Here is a 20,883-nt window from a genome sequence, read left to right as displayed (position 1 = left end):
AAGTGCCATACTGTCGCTATTACAAATGTGACAAGAATGTGTTATTTAACTGACGTTTAATTTAAATAATTTATTCACTCACAGTTACATGCCTGGGTAAACACAAATAATAAAGTCTATAAATGGACAGTATTCTTAAATAAGAGAGCTCATGCTTTTCACATATTAAAGGGAAAATGAATTAGCTACAAACAGTTTCCGTAAAGTGCTGGCAAAGTATCTCTGTAGATTAAAAGTGAGAATTTGGTCGTGGGTTTGAGCTCTCGACTTCAGAAGAAGCAGCGGCGGTGGCGGTGCTCTGCTTTAGCAATTCATGCTTTGGTGTAAAGTGCAGCCCCAAAAGAAACATAATTTATATTGAGCAACGTGACGCTTTCATTCATTGATATTGATCATTTTAACAGACTTTGACTGCACAACAGGAAAGGCAAAGAATCTCATTAGTGTAGGCACATACACAGAAGTGGTGATTAAAATAACATTTCTGCTTTCAGTGTTTATCTTCCAACAAGAGAAGGAACAGGACTATGCATGGACAATGTTACATTGTTTTTCTTTTCTTGATGAAACACAAGATCAAACATAGCGGGAGAATGATGGTGGAAATAAAGTTCAATTTGATTTCATAAAAAAAACAACTGAAGCGAGTGATGATGAACACATTCCTGATACAGTTTGCGTATAGATGGTGCTCGCTCTAAGCTTGTGTACTATTTTAAGTTTACTCTAGTTGGAATAGAAGGAGGGGGGGGGGGGGGGCGGGCCCTTGGGAGCTTATTGTAAACAAGTGAATATGATGCATTGAATAAAATCCCACTTTTTGTTTTATAAAAAATGATGTTCCTTTCATCTGAGGAAAACAAGTAGATAAAGCAGCACCTACACACACTCCTACAACGCCTGCGTTAATTACCACATTCATTTACAATGTTTAATCTGCGTGCAAACTGAAAATACAACAAACAAACAAAAGGCAGAGCAGAAATTTCCTGTTGCTTTGTTTGTTTGTTTGGTGCTGCATTTTGTCGTGAATACTTTTGTGTTCCGTATAGAATGTCCCGGTTTTGCCTTCCTTATCTGTACTACAGAAGATATCGCTGGCTTAATTATCTGGGTTACATAAAATTATGTATTCATATAACCGGGTTACATTTTGAACATATCTTTGTAAAAATAATAAGAAAACGACTTTTTGTTTTTGTTATCTTACATTTTAGGTCAAGTAATATTCATGCCCAACAACTGATCAAACATTTAAAACTGTGTCCTGGTCAGTGGTCCTTAAGAGACTTTCGGAAAATATAACTCTAAATAATTCCTCTTCTTTAAGTTTGGACTAAAATGCAGCAACAATGGCAAGTGTTCTTACTACTACACATGGAAACATGATGCCTGATATCTGCACCCAGCCTCGCAAAGAAAAAACTAGCTGATGATTCACAAATACTGGCGACAAAGCAAAAAAAAACAAAATAAATAATTATAAAGTCTCTTCTATCAAAGCACAACTCGACACCTTGTAGACGTTATCGATCGGTCTGCGGTCAGCGGGGTAGTACGAGGTAAAGCGGTGCCTGACCCTCGCTGAAATTATTCATTGCCATGTAAATGTTTTTTGCAAGCATGTTTTTGTGTTTAAAGTGATGCCTACTCAACCTGGCATGCCACTTGCTTTGCTCCTGGGATCAGGAAAGTGAAATCAGAAATGGGCATTTGGAAGCTGATTGGATATACGGGCACTGATGTTGAAGTAGGATAGAAAGAGTGGAAATATCTTTTCTAGGAGGAAAAGCCTTCGGTGTTACTTTTTGATCTTTTAATAAGACTTCGTCTCGCGCTGAAAAAAAAAACTGCTACTATGGCAGCTATTGTTTGCAAGCTTACACTTTAGTGCCGATTCCTCAAAAATCTGAGTGGTTGGCTCATTTTTCATATGCTTGAACATATTTGCAGCATCACATACATTATCTGGAGAAGTGGTAGTCTACTAAATTTACTTGTGGGATTTCTGTAATAAGTAAATGACATTATTTATAATTTGCATATAAAAGGGTTAGGGTTAGGGTCTTCTGCTTATACAAAAAAAAATGATTTCTTTTAATGTAATTTTAAATCATTAAATAGATGGAATACAGAAGGAAAATTCCAATCCAAAAAAGGGGTGCATGATTTCAAAATATGTATCTAGTGTGCATTTCAAGTCATTCTCATGATAAATGTATGCAAAATACATCCATTTATCTCATTACATTTGAATACATATTTTCTATTGGTATTACCTCTCTTTACTCATCATAAATATAACATTCACAACATCAAACCCTAACATACAAGTGCATTGCACAAAAGTAATATGACACAAAAGATCCAAGATTGTTTTCTTTTTTTTACAAAAACATGAAGTCACAAGCACTTCTTCTGTCAGAAGGACACCAAACAGTCATTAAAATGTGCAAAATGTTATATTTACCAGAAAGTTGACAAGGGCATGGACACACAGGTTCACTGTCCGCAATTTTAATCTTTGATCACAGTACCAGTTGACATATGAAAAGACTGCCTACACATCTGGAAGGAAGTCCCCCTTTTACGCTGCTTCAGAAACAGGAAAGGGCAAAGGAACAACAGAGGAGAGCCCACACACAAATGACACAACATGTCAGTCAATAAGCTACTAACTTGACGTTTCCGTAAAAACATGACAGTTGGTTTCAGAATAACCACAAAGTTCTTTTTTTTAACCCAAAAATTTTTTATCGGCCATCACATAATGGAAGTCAAACCAAAGGGTCACCAGTTCAAAGCTCTTCAAGTTGACAAGGTTGTGAAATGATAAAACAGGCTGCAGGCACATCTACGTCCTATTAGAAATTCATTCATCTGCATGTTAAAATTAAAACGACATATTTATGTTTAGACTGTGATTAATGCTCTAGCAGAGATACTAATTCCAAAAATATACGGAAGCATACTTGCATTACAATGACAAATATGTTTCTTCATTTCTGGTCAAGAATTTTTACTTTGACTTTATTGTTTCATGGGCAATTCCACCTCGACAAAACATATTTCAAATACAAAAACACACAAGGTAACACACAAGGTGTAATATGCACTCCCAGTAAAAACAATGAAAGTATTTGTAATATTCTGTAGTATTTGAGCAAAAACTTTCTGCTTGACGTGGAGGTGTGCATACTTCTACCTCTGGTGTCTTTTATAACCTCTTCATTAGACTAGAAGTGAGAGGAAGTGTGTTCCCATCAGTGTGCACGTTGGCATACACTCACAGGGGGTTCATTATCATAACTAACCTCCTCCTGGCTTCGTTTAGACAGCAAGGAGAGAATCTCTGACACATCTGTCAGCTGCACTGAATTGAACAGATATTGGAGATGACCTCGAGCCAATCTTCTTCACTCTGATTTTAGGGTCACGTTTCCTTTTGTAGTCACAAGGTAAAAAAAAAAGAAAAGAAACAATGTTCATCCTAATATGTACAGTTCTACCATCTTATTCAGCGGCACTTGAATAGCAATTAAATTAATTCTCTCTTTCTTTTCTGGTCAAAGCTTATGGGAACTTTTGTGTAAAGTGGAATTGAGGGAGGAGTGACACATCTAATCTTGCGCAGCTTTGTATCCAGCGGAAGACGCATGAAATGAGAGGAAGAGGGATCTTTATCAGTGGGGAAATATCGCCCCTTCGTATTGCAACCAGAAAGAGTGCAGAGTGATTCCATTATAGAAGGAAGCGGGGGGGCCTTCAAAGAGGCTCGCACAGCCAGAGGACACCTTGGGAGGGAAGAGAGGACCATGCTGAGGAACAGGAGGGAACCTTGCTGAAGCAGCACTTTGTGCCAGGAGAGATCACAATCGCGAGTTTGTACAAATTACCTACCAAATAAAGGTCATTTCAAAATCACCCCAACACTTGTATGAGAGGGAAAATGAATTGGAGTTATTGTAAAAGTCATGTTCATATTTGCCGAGACCTACTTGTAAGAGTAATGAGCAGACGTAGGAATATGAGGCTATTGAAAGAAGAATCTGAGCTTGGTGAAAGTTAAGTAAGAAGGTGCAGACACGTGCTGATGTTTTCAAACGTGATAGACCTGACAATAAGTCAAAATAAACAGCTAGTACGCATTTAGTGCTCTTAAAGTCTTTTCACACTGCACTTAGCACAGCACTCATCAACAAATCCATTCATTGTGTACTCTGACTGTAACTCTAATTTGTTTCAGTTCCGTTTTACATTGCCAAACACAAGCAAGAACTGTAGTAGCCACAAACTGTAAAGGTCCAATACCGAACTAAGGTGCTCCATCTCCGTTACCTATCACTGTGGAGGCATCCTAATGAGTGTGGCAGAACAGAGTTCTGTACTTTTTTTTAACTGCAGTTTTCTTTCATGAAAAAAAGAAATATGAATCCCTCCATTAAATAGTTCTGATTAAGTCATTTTACGCCAAGACATATTCACCGTAGGTCCAGATCACGAGACTCCATTCACCAAGCCAAACATGACTGCTGTCTGTTGTATCAAGATGACGCCAGTTGCGTTTATCAGAGCTGAACCAAGACTGCGTATGGTCTTTTTAAATTCCTGTGTGGTAAACCATTCATCATAGATTAATCTCATTTGACAGTTAGGAGAAAAATAAAGAATTTCAAGAAATATCCCAGTTTAACAAGGACATCATGAAGTGAATACATCAGCAGCATTAGAGGTACTTTAATACTGATGCTTACAGAGTCACCAGACTGTGCTCATTGCTGAACAAGGATCAAAGTGAGGGCTGGGGGTCTATTGAAAGGAGTCTATAGGGGCTCTAAAGTTACTGAGGACTGGCATTGTGGTTTAAAGTGATCTGGCCCAGCGGAAATGTAGGATTTTACAGCTAGAATGAGAGATACACCTGAAGATGGGAAACATTTTACAGTTTGTTACAGAGGTCAGTGATTGGGAAAAAAAAAAAAAGTTGATTTGTTATCGTATATGTGTTAGTTACAAAACACACATTCGACAACAAGCATAAAACTATTTTTGCTTTACTCCGATAGCAGAAAGAAAACAGTAAATACGGTCCAATTATAGGCTTCTGTTCCTTAAGACGCTCTCAAGACAATACAAAAGGGTGAGAATGTGTCGTCTACTAATACATTGTTCAGGGTGAAAGATAAAAGTAAAATCAGGGAGCTTACATTACGACTCTAAAGTTTGCGGTAACTTCCTGAACCCCCCTGAAACCTTTAGTGGACATAAAAACATCTTTTCCAATAAGCCAGCAATTCTCTAGAAGATCTAAAAGCTTCTTAATGAGATATTTCTGCTTTCTGCGTGCCAACTAAAGCCTTCAAGTGGTTGTAAATAAGGGTGATTTAGTCCCGGTGTCGGGTGGACTGCAGCCCTTATGCTTTATTCATGCTCGGGCATCTATAGGAAGCGAGCACAGCAACTGACCGGACAAGGATTTTATTTTCATATCCTGCAAAAGGTGCTGGATGGATTCTCCATCTCTGACCCATGTTATCAGGACACAACACAGAGCCAGCTCACATACTGTAAGTGGGTGCCAGTGGCTAAGACGGAAAAAGTTGAAAGCTTTACATTACGGTAGCTAGTATGCACTATAGCATAAGTAACTCTATATGGGCAAAAGTCTTAGGACACAACTTTTAATCAATTAATGAATCAATCAGGGGTTAGGCAGAAGAGACCACTCAATTATGTGTCTAACTTTGTGGCAACAGTTTGAGGAAGGCTCTTTTCCATTTTCCAGTACACAAAGCAAAGTTTATCGAACCGTTTCTTGGATGAGATTGATGTATAAGATGTTAGTACTTGAGAGGACTGCCATTAATCCCATCAAATGTCTCTCAGGTCCAACCTCAGTGACCTATAACCTCAACGGGTTTTCTTCTAGATGTGTTTTGATTTTTATTGGATTTTGGTATTTTCAGTTATGGTTGTATTCAGGTCTGGTTGAGTTTTTGGTTCTTTCTTGCTGCAGTCGTGTCATGTGGCAGAGGGCTTGGCTGCTTGGAAAAATGTGTGGCTTAGATTCACAACTCAAACCACCGGGCCTCTTCAAGGGAGCAAAACAATATTAGGAAGTGTCTACTTGAGCATCGGAAATGTATTTGGTGTTCATCAAAAGCACTTTAATCGTGACACCCATTTAACACGAAACTGAATGTAACAAGGGTGTGTAGACTTTTTATATCCATTGGAGTTTAGTAGAACTAGTGTGTGATGTATTGTATGAGCATTACAACACTAAGAAAATCCCAGACACTATAGAAACTATTTTCAGTGTATTTCTTCAAACATAAAGTGCTTCTGAGGGAATAACCTAAGCGATGGACCCGCCCATTTAAGGATAATGGCGACTAACTGTAAAAGTGGCAATAAAAGTCTGCCTGTGCAACGATACGAGAAGAGAATGTGGTAAAGACAAGTGATTGAGTGCTTTGGAAGGATGGATGTAAATGTGGGGCCTCTAAAAAGGTATATTGAAGCCACCAGCATCCATGTAGTAGTAGCACAGGTTTGTATGAATGCACTATAAAGGACAAACATTAAAAGATGCCCACACAAAGAAGCACATATAGACATGCATGAATGTCCGCGCGTAGACAGGCAAACAACATTTCCATATTCACCGTCAGGTTTGCAAAGGAAACGGAGACTAGGGCAAAAATCCCTCATAAATAAATGACAATGCACAGCTTGGCCTGAAAATAGAGGCATCATTTTGCGTTTGTATTATATTCAGCCAGCTAAAATTTAATCTCCCGTTTAATACCAGCTATTCTATAAACAGGATCGAGGTGGCTGACTTATAAACATTAGGAATGTAACCTTATGAAAATTGAAATTGCATTTAAAATATTATCTCTGACTGCATGCTCTGTCAGGAAAGTAAGTAGCCATGTGTTATTGAGCAAAAGACATTTTTCTTCAATTGTTTGTGGAGTTAAATGTTAAATTTGAATCTGCTGGTTGGGAATTACAGCGGCAAAAACACATTTGAACACAACTTGAACAGATGGCACAAATAACACGAGCACGCATGTGGCTGTAAATTTAAAGTGAGCAGAGGCCTTTTTCAAATTCCCTGTTGTTTAAGCACGGTGAAAGGCAGATGACTGGATTGCTCTGCCGTTTCATACTGTGAATGATTGAAACCAAACAGTTCTGCCAACAGACTAATCACTTGGGCTGGTAAAGCAATCCTCGGCAGACATGCACCGCAAGTACGAAAGTGTGTCTGCAACCTCGATTATTTATTCATTTTGTTTGATTCAGGATGATGTTCCTCTCCTGGATAACCGGTTTCCTATCTGGCAAGAGCGCTGGCACTATGCCCTCTGTTTAAGATATCAAAGATTTGCGGCATCATGTTTCCTCGTGTTGGCTCGTCTGGGGAGTTTTGCCAAACATGAAATGGATAAAGCCTCAGAAACGAAGGAAGAAAAATGGAGGGAGAGTGAGCAAAGCAAATGGGGGAGGAGGAGTTGAAAAATGAAAAGATGTAATGGGCATCTTGTGTTTCAGGGAGGGAGAAGCCTCCGGAAGCTGCTCTCGGTGGTCTCGGGAGAACACGTCTGTGGTGGGAATGACGGCTTTAAAATATCACCGCAGAGGACAGCCTGGGACTGTGTGTTTCTATAATCTGTGTATATTAGATACGGCACATTAATTAATTTTCCCGTTTTTTTTGTGTGTTTTTATGTGTGGATCCGTGTCATTGAACACAAACAGGGCAGATAAATCAGAGAAAAGCAGTGATGCTAATGCCTCTCTCATCATTCTATTTTAACTTAAAAAAGGAACACTGACATTGTTTGAACATCATAAATGTATTTCTGTAACTTTGAGCAGCGGATGGAATTTCAGAACAACTCTTAAATCCTTGTTGGCACTTGTTATCGCTAAATGAGATGATATAATTGCTTGTTTGATGAGCACAATTGCTGAGGAAGAAAAAAAAATTCCCCCGAACAAATGATTTCCTCGACTGGAAAGTGATGTGATCGCATTTGATTACTTAGTTTTTATTTCATGATTTTTTTTTGTACAGAGTTAACATTTTTACACTCGTATGAAAGTTAGAATTTCATTGAATGCTCAGGTGAAAATACCTGAAAGAAAAAGTTGATTCACATTTTATTGTTTCCGAATGGGGAATTAGAAAATCAAGACGAGACACGGACAAAATTGTGTTTGAATTTATTTATTTATTTATTTATTTATTTATTTATTTATTTATCTATTCATTTATTCATGTGTTGTTTGTTTGCTTTTATTTTCCCTTTGTACCTGTACATTTAAAACAGCCATAACTTCACCGAACACAAATTATGTTGCTGTGCTTTAACCCTTTTAGCAATGGATTGAAAGCAAACGGTGAAGCACAACCATGTCAATGTAACAGTATTCCCAGTCATATATCTTTGATGCTTGGCATTGAGCAACTAATATTAGTCCCATACTGAGAAGTTGAGTAGTTATTTTGAATCCCACTTGAGATCCTAGCAGGAGATGCAAATATTATGTAAGCCGTTTATTTTCAGAGGTACTTTTCTGAAATGAGTTTGAAATTATATTAAAGAGGATCATCTCAGCTATTATGAAAAATTTTTAGGTGAGTGCATGTGAATTGCTGGTGGTTTTCCGCAAACTGCTCGTCAATAACAGCTCTAATGACAACAAAATCTGTATCCTCCAAAAGGGAACCAACATAAGATCACCTTTGCTTAATGGGTCGGGGACAACAGAAGGAGATATTTGGTTTAATTACTCACGAGGTTTCTGATTTCCTGTCTAAATCAGCATAAAGCATCACACTTTCAGATGGATTACCATGTCAGCGCATTAAGTACAACTTAGACCACATCTGAAGCCACGAGAGACGCCAGCTTGATGCTTCATTCGCGGCTTCTCCGAAACCACAGAGCTATTACATCTGCCTGTTAAAAGCTTTGAGAGACGTCCAGTCAAAGTCAGGGCACAGTGGGGAGCTTATACCAAGGTGACTAAAACTCATCCTTGCCTGTTGCAGTCACAATTGTTTCAGACGCACCCCAGGGAGCCTCCCTTGTCCTTGCTCCATACCGACATCACCAAGAGCAGTGTGATTCGACATCAACGGCTGCTTGAAACTACACGAGGCGGGCAAGAAATCAAACAGACAGGAGGCACTTTTGATCAATGGCCCCGATTGAGAGGCCATGGATTTCACATTAAAAGCACCATGTTCATTATTGGCTGAGTTAGCGTCTGTTTGCCAACGCCCCCTATGTCCTTTCCTGTTGACTTGCAGGGATCAATTTGAAGGAATAAGTTCCCTTTCATATGCACTCGCACAGACTCGCAAGCACACACGCACACACACACACACACACACACACACACACACACACACACACACACACACACACACTCATCCGAGCAAGAAAATCACACCGCTTACATGAACAATAGCTCAATTAGAGAGGTGTGTGGATGTTATGGAACTGCTTTTCTTATGCTAATCTGTACACTTAGAGTAAGTAAATGCTCCTTGAGTAAGGGGCCCTTGTGCACTCCAACTTAGCTCACGATTCCATTATGTAGCCATGCGCAGGCCAGTGTTTTTCCATCGACTGCCTATATAAATCATGCTCACGGAAGGATGGATACAAGTGCCTGGCTGATTTAAAAGTGGATTTGGTGGCATGTGCAGGGGGTTGTTTTTGTATCCTGGTATTGACAAAAGCTTTATTAATCAATCATACATCTCTTCTTATTGATGGCAGTGATGAAGTGCAGCTGTTTTTGTGTCCATGTGCAGTTGTTTCAAAACTTAACGTGAATGCCGTTCCAATGTTGTTCGGCATAACCCAAACAGAAGCTTGCTGCAAAAACATTTTCTCATGCCATACAAACACCTTAACGTGACTTTTTTTAAATTATAGATAAGGGACTGATCGCGTTAGCATAGACAATTATGTATGATGAGAAGAAAGAAAGAAAATGAAAATGCATCTATAATTATGACGTTAATAAAAGAACAATGCAATGGTGACTAACACTTCAATATTTATATTGACCAAGCAAACAGTGGTATGAGCAGCTCCGCTGTTGATGAGATGACCAGCCAAAAATAAAAAACACTGATGAGGAAACTGAGCCAGGATATCCTCCATTCTTCAAAGCTTTGAAATTCCCATCTCTTAATTGTGTCTGACACAAAAACATTTCTTAAAAATAGATACAACAGTGTCTGCCATGGGCATTAACGTCTGACTCAAACAGTGGAGGTAATATCAGTGAAGGGCTTGTGAGGACACGACCGCATATATTTATTTCAAATGGGGGGAAATGAGCAAAGGATTCTGGTTGTGTGAATTCGCAATCTGAAGTCCGGTGCTCTTGGTTTATATCAAATCTAAATGAAATCACATTCTGAAGCCTGGTGCTCTTGGCTTTGATACAGTGAAAGCAAGCTGAATTTAAGCATGACTACTTCTTATAAGTACAGTATATTCTTCTTGACAAAATAAATTATTTCAAAACATGGTCAAAAACCTAAGTGACCTTTGAGTCAATTAGTTTCAGTTGTTGCAAGGGATCCTGGGAATGGTCAATGTTGAATATACATTAACTCAATTTCGAACAACCGTAGTGTCTTTCAATTTGTCTTTTTTTTCCTACATTTTGATTAATTTGACGCCATTTCATCATGTCTTCTCTCAGTGGAAATCTTGAGGTCAGCGTAATGAATGTGCTTGATTTTGTGCTGACTGTGACATTTTAGTGAAGCCAACTTGGCCTGTTATTGTTAAGGCTAATTAAGTTAAAGTCAAGTTTTTGAGCAGGTAAAAATCAAAGCAATTCTTATTTCTAGGTGTGGCTAAGATTTCCATCAATCATGGAAAGACCCGCCAATTACCTCCCTACAAACGGCCAGCGAACAGAAAGGGATTAACTAAGCAGACATTTAGCACTATGAAAATATAGATGGCTCTACAGATTTACTGTCGTTTATTACGGTCTTGTTTTAAGCATGAAACTCACTTATCCTGCAACATTGAATGAACCTCGCACTAACCATTAGATGGACAATTTATGCATTTTAATATAAGATGAATTTTTAGCGGGAAATGCCATGAGGGGTGACATTATTTCCTATGTCTGCACTTTTTCGGGTTCACCATTTGGCAGCCTTGTCAGTAAGTGAGAGAATTATTTCAATTATGGTACGGGCATTAAATTATGGTTTGTGGAGAAGGTGGTGACAGGTCTGTAGAGCTCCAACACTTCCCCTGCCTCTGGCTTCACTGTCACTTTTAATGAAGAAACATTGCAAGACCAAGCGACACGAGGCTCGATAATTCTCATATTTGCTGCAGTGACTGTCAGTGGAGTCTTTCGGCAGACAAAACCTGCCTAAAATAAAATAAAAGCAACTGCACTCTTAAAACAGCCCTAAACTGTTTGCCTTAAATAGCAAGGTCAAATACAATAAAATGTTATTGTTTGTTTGTTTTGCCACCTAGTTAGACCATTTCTAATTGTCTTATTGTGCAGACAATATTGTTCCCTCAACAAACATTACACATGCCATTTGTGGGAAATATATTCACAATACCAAGAAGACACCTAGGGGCAAGTATATCCTCCAAATGTGCACTAGCTCCTTTCAAGATGTCCCATAAAGCACATAAAGTCATAAAAACATGGCGTATAAAGCAAAGGACTCTTTAAGGAAGCACCATCCGTGCACACATCAAACACATGTTGCCAGCTGCCTTTAACCAAATGAAACCCCGCCATCTTTAGCAAGTCAAGGCCCGTCATAGAAAGGCACCCGTCCCAAGGACACTGTGCCAAAAAGACTTGCAGAGTTGAAAACAGGCCCTCAAACCATAAAGACAAGCCTTCATTTGTATGTTCCTAATGTGCCAACTTCACTTACTCATCGTGTCCTGCTGTTCCAAACACACTGAGTAATTGTTAATGTTTGACCTCCATCCTCTTCAACACCGCAGGGGTAAATTCCCAAACAATACTGCCGGAAGAGTTCAGAATTACGGAAGACACCGGAAGGTAAAATTCAGAAGAAGATATACAGTGTTGTAAAAAAAAATGTTGATTTTTGATTTTACTTTTTAGATTTCTCTCATTGTGTTCAATAACATCCCATTTCATATTTCACAAAGACAACCTAACTAAATACAAAATCTGATCCCAAGTGAGAAATATAATATCCTCCATGTTCTAAGCATGAATCTCTGAAAATCCTCCCATGCACTTTGTCTCCTTGAGTCACCAACTAAAAGACTTCTGGGATGACTCCAGGCTCAGAACACTTGGGTCATTGTTGTACAGTTGGCTCATTTGTCTCCATGCTCACCTTTGACCTGCAGGCAAATGGTGATAAAAGCACCCCTCATTGCTTTGAACAATAAAAGCAAAAGGCAGTTCTTGAGTCAAGCATCTTTGTAAACAAATATAAATAAGAGTGTGGCAATCAATATATATATATATATATATATAAAGGAATTTGCATAAGAACCTCAATACAAATTTATATAAATTGCACCGCCAAAAATAGCATCATACATAGTTCTTATACGCTATAAATCTTGTGTTTGATTCAAGCAGCAGCTGTGTTGGTTTGTATCGATTGTCACAACAACTTTCTGACATGGAAAATAAAAACAGCAAAGCTCGACCTTCCTCGTCTATCATCTTTCCTTTCCTCTGGTCCGAGCATCCACCGCATAACGGATTAGCTCAGAGGAAGACCCATTTCCTCCCCGAGGCTGCTAAAATATTAATCAAAACACAGAGGAGTGAGCAGCAGCTCCCAGGATGCATGTCTTCTAATGGCAATACACGGGCAAGGCGGGGAGGGAGGAGCGCTTCTTGTAATAGCCTCACAGACAGGGAGGAGAGGAGGAGGGCCAGAGGTGACAAGGGCTTTCACAAGGGACAAAGGGAGTGGGAGCTCGCGCTCGACAGGCGGCAGGCGAAGACATGGGCTGAGCGGAAAAATCGACAAAGATGGCGCGCTGATACAAAGCTCTTTGGAGATCAGACAAGTATCACTGATGCTCACTCACCACCCATCTATTGCACTTAGGTGAAGTAATTCAGGATGAATAATACATAACTAATTATACTAATAGCCCATTTAAACAAATCATTTTTTTTCTTTGTTTATCAGTGGGTTCAAATAATTTAACACAATCATAGTCCATTTTGAACATCTTCTGATTTACTTTTGCTTTGAGTTAGCATTAAGGAACAATTCATTTTCGCCGTGGTCCACTCCAGTCGCATTGAGCCGCATCACTCTGTGTATGGCGGGAAATAGAATATGACAAGCCAGGTGGCCTGTGTAAGCTGTGATGGCCAAGTGAAAGCATTTCTGGAACTTACTGCGAGGGGGGGAGGTTTGACTGCAGCATCCCTGTTGTCATATTGTCATAATGCAACTGAGCTTTGCAGCGGCAGAGGAAGACTAAAAGGCTTATTTCTGCTTATTTTCTACTCATGTTTGCCATATTGCAATAAACACTATGACAGGCATCATGTATTATTTATTGTATCGCCTGAAGCATGTGAGATTACCAAAAACTGTGAAATCACAGAGTACACATAATATATGAGGCATGAAGATGGCACCTGTAGACAGTAAGAATAGGAATGCATAGTTTGTTGAGAATATGCTGTTTATATGGACGGGATGCTAAACTGTGTATTCTCAAGGGTCATCCAAAGCTACCCTGCAGACAGCTGTGACAGTGTTCCACTCGCTGGTAATTAGGGAGATGTGGGCCCGCACCCTCCCTCAGTGGGTTGCACGCTACTAACGTAATGCCGCACTCTCAGAGAATCCAACAAGAGTCCCCCAGAGACGCGAACGGACATTTTGTGAAAGGTGACACACATCAATGACCTCTGTCTACCTGACCATGTCGATAATGAGATACAACTGGAGCTTCATTGTATTCAAATGGGTCTGTGCGTGACAATCATGTTGAATATATACTTTTGAAGACTAATAAATACAACCATGAATGTGTGAAGGTAAAGATAGTGAAAGAATATGTGTTGACTGTATTCTTGTGTGTTATGAAGACTGATGTGTAGGGGTGAAAGCAGCACATCCCAGTCATAGGCCTTTGTCGAGTGCGTTGCTTTCCTTAATGTAAACCGATAAAGCTGGCTAACCTTGCGGGCCCAGTCAATGCTAATTTAGAATACCATTGATTAACAGTTCTGATTATTGATTATGTCATCCTGCTCAGGATATGCCAATGGAGCTGATAAAAGGTTACCCTGGAGCAGATAGGCCTGTCCACCAGGCAACATCCACAATATGGCTCCTTCTAATCGGGTCGTTGTCTCTTCACACACGTGCATTGTCACACTGCCCCAAAACATCATATGCATGTATAAGACAATGCTGTTTTCTTTTAACTGTACATTACACTGAGCACAAAGTACAATAAAAAAATCGCCAAAATTGGACCACAACTTTGTAGTCGAGACAAGACCTGGATCGGGAAGATTACACGGATGGATGAAAAACCACCGTACTCGTTGCTGATGGATGGATGGATGGACGGACCTTTCCGTCATTGGGACAGAATAAAAGTTATGTATGTCAACATTTAAGTATGGTGTGTTCTTTTTTTTTTTTATTTAACATTTGTCATGCCATTCAACTTTTATAGTATTGAAAATTTACAGATATCCAGACAGAAAATTACTGTAAATAGGCATATCGCTATAGAATTTGCTGAACCAACTACGAAAAAACTGAAAATATTTTGAATGAACTGGAATGTGTAAGCTTCTGTGGAACCGTGCAGCTGAAGTAACCCTGACTAGGCATTGTTTTTAAAAGAAGGAGGAGTCTGTTGTCTTATTGTTCGGTCAGCAGTGCTCAGCCAGACAAGCGCTTGCCAGCCCACCGGTGTTGAGCTCGGCACTTTGCATAAGGGGGCTCTTCCGTAATGAACCGCTCGGTATCGTGCGAGATATCTGAGCTAACGCTTACTCTTCCACGTTCAAGGTCAAAGCTTGCCCACACCAGCACCTACTCCCCGAGTCTATCCATCACCTGAGAACACAGACCGCAGCCAAGCTCACATTGCAGCCCCTCCGGACACCCTCGCACCAGTTTGGAAGGATTGTCCTTTTTTTACGGTGACCTGTATAGTGCATGTTCAATGCAGGGGTGCTGCTAGCAAATTTGGGGTGCCAGTGATAAAAATGTCACTTTGGGCACATAGTTCATTCATCCATCTATTTTCTCCACCTGCACATAAAGTTTTTGGAATTTCCACCTGTTCTGGTCAACCGGTTCCAATCGGGTCCTTCCAGAAACTCTTGCGTTTTCCACCTCTATCTTGTCAGTTTGTGTACGTATTTAGTTCCGTATTTTTTCTTTTCTGTCATTGTCGGTTCATTGTTTATTTCGGTATTGCTGCCGTCACCGTGTTGTCACCGTTCCTCGAGTCGTATCTTGTTTACTTATGTTGAGGATGTTATCATTTTTGATTTGCTACTTTGAATCTTGTTTTGTTGAATTTTGTTAATTGGAACGTACCTTGTTTTCCTTGTTGGTTTTTGAGACTCCTGTATTTCCTGTCGTGTGTGTGGGGAGAAATGTTTGTTCTTCTGTTCTGTTTGTTGGCAGGGCGTTATCGCAATCCACTCGGTTGAAGGTTATGACGAGAGATCCGGCAGTCACAGACTAACAATACTAATAACAAAAAAAAAAACTACATTCTTTCCATTAGCCCGGTTTTCCTAAGGAACTCAACTGACACTGAACTTTTCCTATCTCTAGCTTCAAAATACTTTCCATTCTAAATGCTACCTGTGCTTGTTCCACTCCTGCCTTCAAATGTTTCCTCTCCATACTTAACACACTCCATCATTACATGCTGGATCGTCTCACTTTCTCCACAATGTACACATTTCCCATCAGGATTTTATGCAGCGTCTCATTTAATCCTGTATGCCCAATCCTCAAATGTTTGTTCTCTATGTGCAGGTCATTCGTGAGCATGGATGGGCGGTACCCGGCAACACACCTGTCAGCAAGTCCAAATCGGCACCTTTTTAAAGGCAGTTGCAGCAGGGAGCTGCATTGCATTGCTTTTTCTCATGTGTCTTGCACCACTGAGCCGATTTCACTCAGGCACCAAGTGCTACTTGTATATTCCATGTGCTTTTGGTTTTGTGTGGTTTTGTTGTTAAACTTTTTTCAAAACATATTTTAAAATGTGTTTTATTTGATTTATATTTCCATTTTTTTAATCATTGATAAAACTGCTTTCATTTCATATATTAAAGCAGTGATTCTCAACCAACGTACCGTGGCACACTGAGGGATCAATAAGTGTGCCACAGGATATTATCCATATCAATTATTAGGGTTAAAAAAATTGTAAATACCAACTCCATTGAGTAACAGGAAAAACAATCAAATGCTCCTCTTCTAGATGACAGAAGGCACACAACTGGGTAAAAAGAACCCCACTGTCTGTACAAAAGAAAAAACAACAATTAAACAAAAGAAGACAAGATAAACTCATTAAGTTTCCTCTGTAACTGAAGATAGTGTATATTGCACTGACCAACATAGCTAATTTTAGTGCAACATAACGTGGTGTATTCCTCTTTTGTACGTTGATGCTCGATTTTTCTCTTTTCTAGCGGGCGCTGTTATCAGCATGTCAAATAGTGGCTACTGTATGAGTCTCGGTATGGATAAGACGAGGGCTTAAGTGTGCAGGACCCTGGAAAAATCTGTCCACACACCACCGTACTCCATCTTAAGTCCCCACAGTAATCAATAAATGCCCCCCCCCCTCACAGATCACATATCAAGTGCATGCTGAACTCAGGGCCAGGATAAAACGTGTGTACCCAATGAATGAATGACCTCGCTGCTGCTGCTGCCATATATCGTATGCAAGGCTTGTCAACCTCGCCTGAAACTTGCCGCCCTGGTTGTATCAGCCCGTTTAAATCATTATGGTAATACAGTATATGTATGGGGTATGATGCAACACAAACCCTATGTTTCATCACATTTAAGTAATTTTGCCACAAGTTTTGGAATGTTTTTGATGAATTACATGATGGATTTAAAATCAATCTACACTCAAATATTTATGTTTGATATAAAGGAAACATACAATTGAGCCTCCAGCCAATATTCCAACATTCTTCTACCCAAAAGATAGGAAATCCATATGTATTGCCACTTAGGCTCACACAATAAACTTTATTGATAGTTCTTGTTCACCACTGAAAGGCAGATGGTCAAAAAGGTATGGCCGAAGTTTCAACTGTTTATTTTATTTTGTTAGGTAAACTAAAAAATAAGGCACAGGTGGATGAATTTACAGATGGATTTTCTGCCATTGGTGATCCATGACCGTCTATCCTGAGATTCACAGTTAATGGCACCCGGTCGAGATTTAAATCCTTTCTTTTGTCCATTTCTCCAAATCAATAAATTGGCACCCATGTCATTGAACACTCATCTATTGTGTTAAAATGAACGTGGATTAGTTTTGTCCCTTTGACCAATGGTTGTGTTCCTTTGTGCAAGAAACTATTTTCAAAAAGGAAATTGACAGTTCCTCCGAAATATATTAATTCAATAACAACAATAAAATAATAATATCAATTAGAATAATGTGAATGTATGTGTGTATGAGTGAATGTGAGGCATCGTAAAGCGCTTTCATACAGTGTAGATAAAACGCAATATAAGTGCAATCCATTTTGCCATTTTATAATAATAATAATAATTGTTTAGTTAAGTGTTTCTACTCAATTGTAAACACTGACAATTTCTGCTGAAAGTGAGTCGGATATCACCGTTATCTTTAGAAACAGATGGAATTAATATGGCGACTTTCATTTGATGGCTTGATGCACAAATCTGAACATATTGCAAAACCATCAGCCTGAGTGGAGGTCAAAGGAAACAAAAACACAGCAACCATGACTACCTGCCCAAACAAAGGCAAAGTCTCCTGTACCTGCAGTTACACAACAATGCCCTCTATTGGTTGCCCAGCGCACCTTTTCCCTCTAACAAAGGCCTCTTCTGTGCAGCCAGCTCACAGCCGCTTCCTTCCAGCACACTCAGCGGAAAACCCATTGAAGTGCAATCACCTCAAACCTCAAAGACTAACCTTATTAACCCACTAACTACCACAGAATGGTGTAGTATTAATTTACAAATGTTATTCAACTATAACAGTGGTCGCCGCCATAATCAGGGGGGCCTTATTAAGGCTTTAAAGGCTTTAATTAGAACAATAATGAATGAAACCACAGTAGGTGAGTGCAAGTGGAGCCAGGACGCCTCCAGCCTTTGGAGTCAGCAGACTCACAGTCGGCTTATCTTTTGTTAAGAGCATTGTATGTACGTGTGGTGTAGGCCTGCGTGTGTCTGTTTACAGGCTCAGTGAAAGAGTTCTTGACAGGAAGGCACATGGAGTCTCTCGTCTCCCTGTTGCTCTCTCTACTGAACCGGAACGTTGGTGTAGACAAACAGGGGCGCCCCGGAGAGAGTGGCGAGCTAAGTGAGTGAGCACAGAGGTTTAATATGACAGCTTACACCCCTCAGCTGCTATTTCAGGATGAGGAAAAAGAGTCCACAATGTACATCCGACACACTATGATGCTAAATCATACGCATGCCACCAAGAGAGGAAATGGACGGATAACAAGACGTGAAGGCGTTTTAAATTGTGCTTGATTTACAGAGGTTGGCATCTTGTCGTGAATGCATTTGGATGGTATGCAGTGTGTGCATTACATACAGTAGGAAGGCCTTGGAGGGCTGGTTGGACAGGAGCTCTTGTTGGGAGTAGAAAGACAATTTTGTTTCGTTTTTGTCAATCAAGCCAGATGAAGTTAGAACAGACAAATTAAATGTTCAGTATTACTTGACACTGTAAGAGAATACAAATTTTATTGATATTATTGTGGTTGCATTTTGCAGTGTTTGCATACTCAAAGTGAACAACAAAATAATGTATGTGTTTATTTTAATTACATTAAAGTAGAGCAATTGGGAAAATGTTGCTTTTCAATTGTCAATTCCAGGTTAGAGAAAGCATGTCTTTGTTTGCAAATTTTCATTTATGACTTTATGATTAGTAATAAAGGGTTGAGGAAAATGTCATGGTCATAAAGAAAATGCATTTTTAAACTGTGGTAGTTTATTTTTTAAGTGTACTGTACTTGCTTGGTGTTGAACAGAAATATTATGCAATAGAAATAAATTTTTATCGAAAAGTCCCAAAATTAAAATGTCATTCGGTCATACACAGTCTCAGAACACACAACGAAATCGATAAAACATGCAAAAGGTATGCTTAAAAATATATATTTGTCAGAAGGCCTGATTACTAAATGATTCATCAAACCAATTAGAAGAGCGAAAGAAGCCCACTGCTGACTTAACTGCTGGGTTAGTAGCAAAAAAATGGCATTCCCAAACTGCAAAGAGGTATGGATGAATAGTGTCAGGATTGAGGAATGGAGCAGGGCGACCAGTCCAATTGGCCTCAACGGCCAGTCAGAACCGCAAATCGGCAGCTACCCGGGGACATGAACCGCAACCGGCGGCGTTCAGGGAGCCAGGGCCACACTCGCGGCACACACTGGGAACCTGAACCGCAATCAGCGGCAAACTCGGGGACATGAACCGCAATCGGCGGCGTTCAGGGAGCCAGGGCCACACTCGCGGCACACACTGGGAACCTGAACCGCAATCAGCGGCAAACTCTGGGACATGAACCGCAACCGGCGGCGTTCAGGGAGCCAGGGCCACAATCGCGGCACACACTGGCGACCTGAACCGCAATCAGCGGCAAATTCTGGGACATGAACCGCAACCGGCGGCGTTCAGGGAGCCAGGGCCACAATCGCGGCACACACTGGCGACATGAACCGCAATCGGGGGCGTTCAGGGAGCCAGGGCAACACTCGCGGCACACACTGGGAACCTGAACCGCAATCAGCGGCAAACTCGGGGACCTGAACCGCAATCAGCGGCAAACTCGGGGACCTGAACCGCAATCGGCGGCAAACTCGGGGACATGAACCGCAATCGGCGGCAAACTCGGGGACATGAACCGCAATCGGCGGCAAACTCGGGGACATGAACCGCAATCGGCGGCAAACTCGGGGACATGAACCGCAATCGGCGGCAAACTCGGGGACATGAACCGCAATCGGCGGCAAACTCGGGGACATGAACCGCAATCGGCGGCAAACTCGGGGACATGAACCGCAATCGGCGGCAAACTCGGGGACATGAACCGCAATCGGCGGCAAACTCGGGGACATGAACCGCAATCGGCGGCAAACTCGGGGACATGAACCGCAATCGGCGGCAAACTCGGGGACATGAACCGCAATCGGCGGCAAACTCGGGGACATGAACCGCAATCGGCGGCAAACTCGGGGACATGAACCGCAATCGGCGGCAAACTCGGGGACATGAACCGCAATCGGCGGCAAACTCGGGGACATGAACCGCAATCGGCGGCAAACTCGGGGACATGAACCGCAATCGGCGGCAAACTCGGGGACATGAACCGCAATCGGCGGCAAACTCGGGGACATGAACCGCAATCGGCGGCAAACTCGGGGACATGAACCGCAATCGGCGGCAAACTCGGGGACATGAACCGCAATCGGCGGCAAACTCGGGGACATGAACCGCAATCGGCGGCAAACTCGGGGACATGAACCGCAATCGGCGGCAAACTCGGGGACATGAACCGCAATCGGCGGCAAACTCGGGGACATGAACCGCAATCGGCGGCAAACTCG

The 20,883-nt window shown here is 40.8% G+C and overlaps 1 long non-coding RNA gene across 2 annotated transcripts in view; it reads right to left on the bottom strand.

Moving 5' to 3' along the window:
• The window catches only part of LOC147059350 (uncharacterized), a 106,498-nt gene extending 90,428 nt beyond the window's left edge, over positions 1-16,070 (bottom strand). For both annotated transcript variants that reach the window (XR_015065727.1, XR_015065726.1), the window contains exon 1: positions 15,617-16,070. This is a non-coding gene — a long non-coding RNA (uncharacterized LOC147059350). The remainder of the gene's footprint in view (positions 1-15,616) is intronic.
• Between the last annotated feature and the right edge of the window lie 4,813 nt (positions 16,071-20,883).

The sequence above is a fragment of the Syngnathus leptorhynchus genome, chromosome 3 (genome assembly GCF_054491065.1).
Source record: "Syngnathus leptorhynchus isolate UIUO chromosome 3, UIUO_Slep, whole genome shotgun sequence".
Classification (NCBI taxonomy): Eukaryota; Metazoa; Chordata; class Actinopteri; order Syngnathiformes; family Syngnathidae; genus Syngnathus; species Syngnathus leptorhynchus.
The sequence above is the reverse complement of the archived record's forward strand: the minus strand, read 5'-3'. Positions and strand labels throughout refer to the sequence as shown.